This window comes from Corvus kubaryi, unplaced genomic scaffold (assembly GCF_017639235.1).
Source record: "Corvus kubaryi isolate FWS band 111438036 unplaced genomic scaffold, C.kubaryi_AGA036_p1.0 37312, whole genome shotgun sequence".
Taxonomy (NCBI): Eukaryota; Metazoa; Chordata; class Aves; order Passeriformes; family Corvidae; genus Corvus; species Corvus kubaryi.
Window position 1 is genome coordinate 3,947,067 of NW_024581098.1, and position 9,516 is coordinate 3,956,582.

The window sequence follows — 9,516 nt, forward strand, 5'->3', positions numbered from 1 at the left end:
GCAAACCCCTCAGACACATGGATATATTAATATCCAATTTTTCTTTAGTTTAATTGTATCACTGAGACCTAATGTTTCAAGAAAATCAACACCTGAATCACAGAAGACGACTGTATTACAATAAAGTCTTTTTGTTTGCTGAAAATAAAAGGATGAAAACTTTTTCTGATTTAACCCAAGATATCTCCTTGTTTTATCTCCTTTGCCATGCTGTGATTAAGAAACATGACATTTTTTGTCTGCTTTTCATTCTTCTTGAGGTAAGCCACATGGTTTCCAACCTTCCTTTCCCACCTCAGCAATTTCTCCAGCACCTAAGGTGATTGCCCAAGAGGGGACTCCAATTCTTAAGCCTGGATGGAGAATTCCAGAAAGCTTAGCTTTGCTTTTGATCATAAACCTGGTATAGGGCTCAGTTTGTAGCCATGCTGAAAAGCTTAGTCTACACCTACTACTTACTGAATCAACATGTAAATCATCTTATTTGAAGTATTGTTTTCTTACTTGCATCTTATTTTGTAATCTGGGTTATGACTGCAAAAAAAGATGTATAACATTTCAGTGAGGAAGTCTTGAAAGCATAGTCACATCCATGGTTTTTATTTCAAATGAGCAATTTAGCATGGCTTGAGAGAGGAAAATAAAAGAAAACACTGTTTGGACATCAATAAAACTCAAGGTTAGGGTCTAAAAATACAGCATCAGCCTTGTCAGCTTACCAAATCCAGGATCTGGAGTGGCACAGCTGTATCCTTTAAACAAAATTGTTTGTATTAATTACTGTGAAATACTGTAACAGAAAAGGAGGGCAGAAAGGGACTACTTTAATCCCTCTCGCTGTTTTAAGGCGGGAATAAGTATACCTGTGAGATTTTTCTCATGTGAAACCCCAATATTTCTTGCACCCATTTAAGCCATTGCTCTTATCTACTGTATTTGGAGAGAGCCTCTTCCTCTCTGAAACAGTCTCTATAGTCTTAAAAATTGTGATAAATCTGGGAGTGGGAGAAAAGGAATTTTCTTCCCTGATCTAGGCAAGTTTTTTAGAAATATTTTATTTGTAGGTTATGTTCTTTACTAAGGAGAACATGTTATTCTCCTCTGGATGCTCTCCAAGTGTGCCACATTGCTCTTAAAGTATAATATCCAAAATCAGTCACAGTGCTCCAGCTGAGACTTGATCAATGATGGATAGAAAAAGGATCTTTCCATGTGTTTTGCAATCTATATTTCTGTCTGTATCTCCCACTCTTACAAGATTCAGGGGGAGTGCTGGCAACAGCACAGCTATGATTTATGATTAGTAAACTCCCAAGACCCTTTCCTGAGAAAATGCTACCTAACCAATTATTTTTCATCCTCTACTGGGGAGGAATAATCAACTAACAAGTGCCTTGCATCTTATTTATCTTTATTGAATCTCACCCAGTATTTTTAATCCCTTTTTCCAGATATTTAAGTTCTAAATAACCCTTGTGAGCACTTGCAGGCCCTCCCACTTAGAGTCACCTTCAAGTCTAACTTCCACTTCTACTGTCTAAGTCAGAAACTAAATTAAACAGCATTAAAACAGCAAGATGCCTCTGATGCTCCACCCCAGCTAAAAGGCCCATTTCAGTGTCAGAGAAAGGAAGGTGGCCTGGCACATCCACAGGCTGTTACTTATTTCTTTGCAATTCCCACATGCTTAGCCAGTCTTTTTATGTGCATTAGTTCTCAGAACTGGCATCAGGGTGGCCAATCTACAGTGACTACAATCCTCTGCTTTTCCCATTTTTCCCTGAGAGACCTATCCCAGTTGCCCTTTTATAGAACTTTACCCAACTTCAAAAGTAGCTATTGTGTTCTAACACAACTTCAGTCATTTTTTAATATTCTAGGCCCAGCTGATTTCAAAGTATCTAACATAGGTTTAAAGCACCTAGGTCTCTGCTTACTCTTGGACAAGGTCAGTTCTTCAAATCGGCATTGCTGTTACAGCACATTTTGAAATCATGCTAAAGACATACACTATACTTGACATTTGATGTTTGACTTTTGTAAGCAAATGCTTGTTTGACTTTTTCAAAAAGTACATAAAATACTGGTGGGCCTTTATGCTTTCACATTTTAGATGTATTCAGCAATTTATTAGTGAGTGAAGGGCACAACATAGGGTTGTTCAACAGCACTCCTAAATTTTGATCAACCTCTCCTTGCAAGAATAAAGCTTCTGAATTACCTGAACACTATTTTGAAAGCAGAAACACAGCTGTTTATTTCCAAATCTTTGGACTATTGATGAGAGCAGAGATTTGTTACTTACAGCTTGTCCTCTTCCCATATTTAGTGATCAGTATATAACAGTTGTATTATTGCTCAGATTTCCGGCTTTGTAAGATGCCTGATGTCTGCAGCAATTCTACCACTGCTTTTTATTCCAGTCATGAGAAAAAAGGAGATGAGGGATGTTAGGAAGAGTCAAAGATAGCATCAGAACTTAGTCTTAATTTGTGTCTAAAAAACTCTGCTTTACCCATTTATCAGGCTAAAGAGACACTTAGAATGTGTTTCTGATGACCATTACTACTGCCTTGTTACATGACTGCTCCCAATGCCTCCGTGCAGCTGATCCCATTGCCAGCGACCCCAGAGCACTGGTAAAGTCTGATGAAGTTGCAGCTACAGGATTCTCCAGATCCAGGGAACCAGCACAGTAGAGACAAGAGAAAAACGTGAGTATTAAGCAGTGCCATCTAGTGTAGTGCAGGCACTCATTGACAGGGAAGGGAGCTGACCTCCAGGCATTTTTTAGCCTTTCACTGAAAGAAAGCCACAGTACTAAACCCATACACACCACAAAAGAGTTTTGATGGCAAATAAAAGTAAAAGATGCCAGAGTGGTTTTGTGCCTTTTAAGTTTGGCCTGATTTACACCCTGGTACACAGATCTCTATTTTTTTGGAACTTTGCCTGGACTACAAAGAGGCGAGTGTGTCTGCATAAGCCTCTCTATAGATTTGAGCATTCATACTGCCAGATTAAGAGACCCATTTGAGCAGTGCAATGACAGATGGCAAGAACTTGGTTGGAGGGAGCTACCAAACCAATTTGTGTGCAGCACCTGGTACTGCAAGGCTTTAAGGGAAGCTCTAGCAAGATTTGAAGTCCCTGATGGTACAGATGCTTTCACTACTGACTTAGAACTCCCACAGAAGAGGTTAACACACTGTCTCGTTTTAGCCATTGCCCATCCTATACAGAGCTCTGCATTGCATGGTGGTAAACTCTCCACATTCCCCACTAGCATTTACAGTTGCAGCATAGTTCAAAGACAGAAATACAGATAAAATACCCTGTGAAATCACATAATTGCTGTTAAAAGCCAATGGACACATACAACAATCAAATCTTTTACATAGGTCAACAAAGATTATTGTAGTAACCTTTGCATCAGCTGAACATTTTCCAGTAAGCAAGTACCTCCTCAGCCCTCTGCTTCCCTTGAGCAGGCTGGCAGACCAGCTAGCTGAACTGAGTACAGGAAATGCTTTCCAAGACTCTTCCCAAAGGGACTAAATCAATCACAAGCATAATTTAAAGCCAGGTAAAATAGGTAAGCCAGAACTTACCACCTGACTCCTTCCAGCTCTCTACCATCACCTAAATAACAAGCAAACCACCCAGTTTTGCATAACAGAACCTTATCCTTAACATAACCCAATCTCTTCAGCCAGAGCAGGCTCCCTCCATTAAGTAAGCTGCTTGTTAGCCTTATCTCATCAGCTGGGAGACAGCTGATTAGTTACAGGTAGAGGCTAAACCTGTCATCTGAAAGCCGCATCTCCCATGTGACCAGATGAGTTGGTTTTTTTAGATGTGTCTTCCTAAGCAGATACTTTGAGTGTTTTGGGATACTAAAAAACCAGATGAAATTATGTGACTGGTATTACACAGACTAATGGATTAGAGGAGAAAGTGGCTCCTTCCTTTTTAAAAACTATGACTGTGTTTTGGTTTGAGCAGTACAAGAAATGCTTCAGCTTGTGTCTGAGTTGTAAACGTGCCCTCCTACATGACAGCAGTATTGTCACAAAGAAACCATCTCTTTAAAGAAGATAATTTCTTTGAAAATGGTTATCTATACAAATGGGTAAATTAAAGCTTTTAGAGTTTCCAGTGCTCAGTTTGGGTTTTTAAAGTAATCACCTCTGCAGATAAATATAACTGTGCATCCACTGTTATTCACAAAACAAATATTTGGAAGTGTACTGAAAAGTAGAAAAAAGCAGGAGCACGGGACAAGGGGACAGGAAGGGCAAAGCATGCAATGGCCAAGCACTTCTCACCCACTGCTTTGCCCCCAGCCCTGCCCCTGCTCCTGCAAAGCAGAGAACTGAGAGGTTTCTTCTTGCCCCCCGCATCTTCTGTGCTGCTGTCCGGTACCTCTGCACATTTGCCTGGTCTCCCAAGGGCCTGATCTCTGGGTTGGAAAATGCTGTGTTAACAATTCCCCGGCCTTGGAATGGGGAATGACAGCATCACTGGCCTTGGGAGGAGGAGTGGCTGCAGTCTGTGCACTCTGCAGTGTGGGTCTTCCAGCAGGTTGTGGGTGGTGGAGTGTGACCTTCTTCCCTGTCCCCTCCCAGGAGGTGCATCTGTGCCTCTCTGCCCTGGTCAGCTGGGAAGCTGCAGGAGAGGACCAGGCCATGCAGCTCTTCACCTCCAGGTTCATTACACACATCTCTGGCTGAGGCTGGCAGCAATTACACAAAACCCCAGGAGAAAGTGGCCTGACTTGATGCTGCCTGCTCATTAAAATCTCCCTCCTTCACAGGAAGACCTCTGAAGAGTGCATGCCGATATTTTAAGCAAGATGTCATTTATTGAAAAATCTGGGAAAGATGCCCATATCATTCCATCATGTCAAAAACCTCACGAGGAGGAGACAGAGTCAATTATCCCACTGTGGACTCTTAGAAGCTACTGCTAAAAGCAGGTGGCTTTGGCCATCCCAATGCCTCTGGGACCTCCTGGTAGACATGCCCTTAGCTCTGGCCCTGTGTGTAGACTCAAGGTGCAAGCTAAATGTGGTGATTTTTGTATTTTATTGCTGTGTAATTTCAAAATGCTTTTTCAGAGCCTGTGTAAAGCAGCTAGGCATCTCATTCCCTTGAGAAATCTCACTGTACAATAAATGATTTTTACCCATATTTGCTAGCAGCAATCCAGTTCCCAAAACAGGTATGATAGCGGGGGTGAAGGTCTCAGAACAGGCAAATCCCTTATGCCCAGTACACTTCTCACACAGTATCAATAAACCTGAAGTGTAGGTTTGTCTAGCAACAGTGAAACTACACATTAGAAACTTGTCATAAATGAGTGTTTTAAGGTCACTTAAAGATTGCAAAATTCCCATGTGAAGAGCTGTTCTTAAAAGTTAAGTGCAAAACATTTAAGTGTTGCCAGTGCCAGAGCCCAGCCTAGCAGAGATCTGTCAGTATTGGCCTGCAATGATGGGTTTTTCCACTAACTGCAGGGTTCTGAATGAGTTTATCTTGAATGTCCAGACCATGCTCATTGCATTGAGCACCCTTCTCAAAGGGATGGCTGTTCTTTGCTATTAGCAAAATTTCTGACTAAATGTTTAGTGACTGCTATCAAAAAAATTCAGCAAGAGAAATTTAAAAAAAAGTCAGGTTATTGTGGATGTCCTGACCAAAATTACGCAGGATGTCAGGTCAAACAAGGAACTGCCCTGTTACTACCCTGATCTGGGCTCACTTTCTAATCACATAATTGACCCAATATTGTAAATAGGTGAGGTTCTGAGTGTTTTTTTAAATTCTTCCAAATTGCTATTACCTGTTAAATTGCACTGCAGATAGCAGCAATTTTCCCTCCTTCTCCCTCATCCTCCAAAAATCTCTAATGCCTTACAATGCATTGCCACTTATCGCTCATTTTGCCACCTGAACACTCACAGGGAGCTGGCTGACTAATCCCTGCTGTTAATGCACATCAGCAGTAGTCAGATCACTCATACCTGAATCACTCACACCCTGTGCAAGCTGAGCCTCATTCAGGTGTTTAACATGCTAGTCCAAATGTAGTTCTACATTACAGTCATTTAGTAAACGAGTGATTGTTTTGGGCTTCAGAAGGAATGTGGGAGAGGGGAATAGTTTTGCTTTTCCTTACGGTGTTGATGCCACCTAACTTTTGCAGAAAAACAGTGTGATACTCATTGTCCAGCTCTTCTTCCCTTACTTTTTGTTTGGTTAAAACGAAAGGTTTGTTGGGGATTTTTTTCCAAATTGTGTTCATTATATCTTGATATGAAGTCAAAAACAGTGGTTATGTGTTGATCTTTCTTCACAAAGAGGTGTTGCATGATTATAGCAAATAGATGCAACCTGATCATGGATAAAATCCATAAAAGGATATATTCTGTGAGGAAAGTAACATTATTCTGTGAAGCAAGTAACTGACATGAATAGTTCAACCTGTGGATCCTTTATCTGCTATTTCTACTCAGACGTGCTACAGAGGGAAACAGCTTTATTTTTATAAACAAATTTGTCATCTAATTTTGTTAAAAGAAAAGAAAAAATAGTGAGAATATCAAATAATTGGTTTTCTCACCTATGCTTTAAATTGCACATCTGTATATAATTGCTGTTGTTTTATTTCTCAAGTAGTTAGTGCTGTGTGTAAAATCAGTTCTACTGACAACACACTGGAGAAAGAGTGGCACATTGTATCTGTGGCAGCTCAAAGACACAAAGTTTGCAGGAAAAAGTAACTAACATCTTTGATTAGAAAAGCTCTTACATTCATTTTTCCAGCTGTAATAAATGCTGCTCCCTCATCTATCTTGGCTCTTTTATATAGCTACAAATGTTGTAATGGCTTCAGATGAACTGTACAGAACTGCCCAGAGCTACACTTTGAAGTAATGTTTATTTACAGTTCTCTGTATAGTTGGTCTCCATGACTTACCATCAAAATGTCGAAAGGGTTCTCCTTTCCTTGTGAGCAGTAATTTTCTAGGTCAAGTAACATTTGCATTGAGCACTGCTCAGAGACAGACACTGCTGTATTTAGACAGTACAGTTTGATGCAGTGGCTGGGAAGATCTTGGACACATATTGAAATAAAAAATTGCCTGCCTGTTTTAAAGTAGATTTTTTCCTTTTGACTTCATACCCCTCCGTGAAACGTGATCAGGAGTAGAGAGGTCCTGTTCATAGAGGTCCAATGTTGTCTTGCTTTATATTTAGTTCTGCATAAAAAAATCCACAAAGAACTATTAATTGATAATTCTGGGTCTTTTCAGTGTGGCAAATGCAGCATCATTTTGGCTCATCCAGTGGAATTCACTTAAATCCAAGTCAAGGTTTCTTCTAGCTTCAGCAGCAGCAGAGTCTCATTCTTCAAATTTGATCTGGGGTTAATTTACAAAAGAGCCTGGAAAAATCAGGAGCTCATATTCCACTGAGATGGAAAAGGAGTGGGGCATCCCACTTCTCCCTGTACTGTCATGACAAACTATAACCCATGTGCCTTTTGGAAGCATCTGCTGTCAATTACAGAATCACAGAATCACAGGATAGTTAGGGTTGGAAGGGACCTTTGGAGATGAGCTAGTCCGACCCTCCTGCCAAGGCAGTGTCCCCTAGAGCAGGTGACACAGGAACGTGTCCAGGTGCGTGAATGTCTCCAGGGAGGGAAACTCAGTGACCTCCCTGGGCACCTGTTCCAGGGCTCTGCCACCCTCAGAGTAAAGAAGTTCCTCTTCATATTGAAGTGAAACTTGTGTTTTAATTTATGGCCATTGCTCCTCATCCTGCCACTGGGCAACGCCAAAAAGAATCTGGCACCATGTTCTTGACAGCTGCCTTTGAAATATTTATATATATTTATGAGATCCCCTCTCAGTCTTCTCTAGACTGAACAGGTCCAGCTCCCACAGTCTCTCCTTGCAAGAGAGAGGCTTGAGACTGCAAATCATCTTTGTGACCCTGTCCAGTATCTCCTTGTCTCTCTTGTACTGAGGAGCTCAGAACTGGGCACAGCACTCCAGATATGCCTCACTGGGGCCGACTAGGTAGCCCTCAACCTGCTACCACACTCTTCCCGATGCACCCCAGGATTCCACTGGCCCTTCTGCCAAGGAACTGGCAGTGGCAAGGCACTTCTGGCTCATGGTCAACTTGTCATCCCCCAAGACTCCCAGGTCCTTCTCCACAGAGCTGCTCTCTAGATCGGCCCCCAGCCTGTGCTGATACTTGAGGTTATTCCTCCCCAGGTGCAGGACCCTGCACTTCCCCTTGCTGAACTTCGTAAGGTTTCTCTGTGCCAAACATTCCAGCCAATCAAGGTCCTGCTGAATGGCAGCACAGCCTTCAGGAGTATTGGCCAACCCCCCAAGTTCTGTGTAATCAGTGAGACTTCAGCTCCCCCAGTACTGGAGGAATGGTGGGGTGAAATACGATGCTCTGTGCTGGAGGTACTCAGCCCAAGTGATTAGGGGTTCCGCAGCCTGAAAACCTTTGAATCCATATACCAGACAAAATGTCCCACCCAAAGAGCAAAAGTTAATGTTGTAGTCCTTCACTTCACAATTCCCCAAGCAAACGTAAACAAAGGGAAAAATGCTTGAATCATACTTACAAGTGACTGTAGGAGAACATAAGACACAGGCAGCTGTGCATTAGCTATTTGGTGCAAGCTTATAGATCCCAAAGCTTAAAAGATTATTTGGGATCATAGATGTTTTCCCGGTAGTACACAGGGTACAGTTTTTTTTTGAGTTAACTCCTACAGGAGCAAGAGGAACAATTTCTCTGAGAAAATCAATCATTTCCAACTTCAAAATGCCTAGTGATGGAGAATCCATTACAATCCTTGGTAAATTGTTCTAATAATTAATTACCTTCCGTGCTAAAATGTGTCTAATTTCAAATTTCACTGGTTCCTGTCAGGCTTTTTTCCACTTGACCAAAATGCTATATATTATCAAATTTCTACTCCTCTATTCTATTTCTACAGGAAGACAGGAAATTTATAAATTATATCCAACTCTCCCCTTAACCTTGTCTCTGTTAAGCTAAATAGATTGATGTACTTAAGCATCTCATTGAAAGACATAGCTTCCCCTCTTGTCACCCTTCTCTGAACCTCTCTCTGTCAGCTGCCAGTCCCCTGTGGAGGACCCCAGAAGCAAACACTACTCCAGTGACCACTGCACCTCTGCTCATACAGAGGCAACACAGCTTCACTGAGAAATCCTGCAGCAGATACAGAGCACTGACCCTCTGACTCACAACCTTGGATTGAAAATTTACACCTGGCAAGTTATTCCTTCCTTCCTTCCCTCCTTCCCTCCTTCCCTCCTTCCCTCCTTCCCTCCTTCCTTCCTTCCTTCCTTCCTTCCTTCCTTCCTTCCTTCCTTCCTTCCTTCCTTCCTTCCTTCCCTTCCTCCCTCCCTCCCTCCCTCCCTCCCTTCCTCCCTCCCTTCCTCCCTCCCTTCCT

General features: G+C 41.9%; 1 long non-coding RNA gene across 1 annotated transcript in view; it reads right to left on the reverse strand.

Moving 5' to 3' along the window:
- LOC121665147 overlaps positions 1–9,516 on the reverse strand; it is a 45,804-nt gene that overhangs the window by 23,348 nt on the left and 12,940 nt on the right. The window lies entirely within an intron of this gene.